At 36.4% G+C, this 1,166-nt stretch overlaps 1 long non-coding RNA gene across 1 annotated transcript; it reads left to right on the top strand.

Moving 5' to 3' along the window:
* Nucleotides 1–586: 586 nt before the first annotated feature.
* Nucleotides 587–1,166, top strand: LOC113473109. The gene is made up of 2 exons (XR_003395176.1): nt 587–762; nt 922–1,166. It is a non-coding gene; the product is annotated as an uncharacterized LOC113473109 (long non-coding RNA).

Below are 1,166 nucleotides of genomic sequence, written 5' to 3'. Positions count from 1 at the left end.
GTGTGCTGCTGCTGAATACCATTATAATGACGAATCAGAAGTCCGATGACAATCTGTGTGCTGACTGGCTCTATCTATAACTGACTCACTTTCTATCTATCCCATGACTCACTCTCTATTTAATGTTCAAATTACAAACATTCCGGTATACACAGTGTCCCACGTACGATTGTACAATGCAGGACCTAAAGAGCTACCAGAAAAACCAGCCAACCAGCCAAAAAAAGCCAACCAACCAGCCAAAAAGCCAAAAAACCAAACAACCAGATAAAAAGCCAACCAACCAATTAGCGAAAAAGCCAACCAACCAGGGTTGAGGGATAAAGCAAGACCTAAAGGGCTACCAGAAAAACCAGCCAACCAAGCAAAGAGCCAACCAACCAGCAAAAAGGCAAAAAAAAAAGACGAAAAAGCCAACCAACCAAGCCAGCCAAAAAAGCCAACCAAGCCAACTGACCAAGCCAACCAACCAACCGACCGACCTACCAAGCCAAACAACCAACCATTTAAACTATTTTCCAAGGAGACAAACTATTTTCCAGGGAGACAAACTATTTTCCAGGGGGACACACTAGATAGATAGATAGATAGATAAAGTATATTTGTATTAATTTTTAAACAAAATTGTTACAAGGTTGGCATTACAAATCTAACTTAATATTATTAACATATAAGTACCTACAACTGCTAGCCTCTACTCACTATTTATATCTCATGCTAATAAATACAAACTCTCTTGTCTTTCCCCTCAAAAAGTAGTAGGTATAGAATTTTTAAACAAAATTGTTACAAGGTTGGCATTACAAATCTAACTTAATATTATTAACATATAGGTACCTACAACTGCTAGCCTCTACTCACTATTTATATCTTATGCTAATAAATACAAACTCTCTTGACTTTCCCCTCAAAAAGTAGTAGGTATAATTCATACGAAATACAATAAAACTCGCTATGTCCCTTTACCTATACTCATTTATCTGAAGAGTAAGCAACTTTTTCACCCCCCAGTTAAGCAAAGTCTTTTGAAAGAATTGTTATATCACCCTTTTACATATGTAGGTATTATTATCCCATCAAATAAAAGACATTCTTCCGGAACAAACAAGGTATATTCTATTCTACTCCCTAAGAATAAATGACCTAATCTTTAAGGCTGATTGTAC

Source organism: Diaphorina citri, unplaced genomic scaffold (assembly GCF_000475195.1).
Source record: "Diaphorina citri unplaced genomic scaffold, Diaci psyllid genome assembly version 1.1 scaffold15450, whole genome shotgun sequence".
In the NCBI taxonomy this organism is placed as follows: domain Eukaryota; kingdom Metazoa; phylum Arthropoda; class Insecta; order Hemiptera; family Psyllidae; genus Diaphorina; species Diaphorina citri.
Note: the sequence above shows the minus strand (reverse complement) of the source record. Positions and strands in the feature narration are given on the sequence as shown.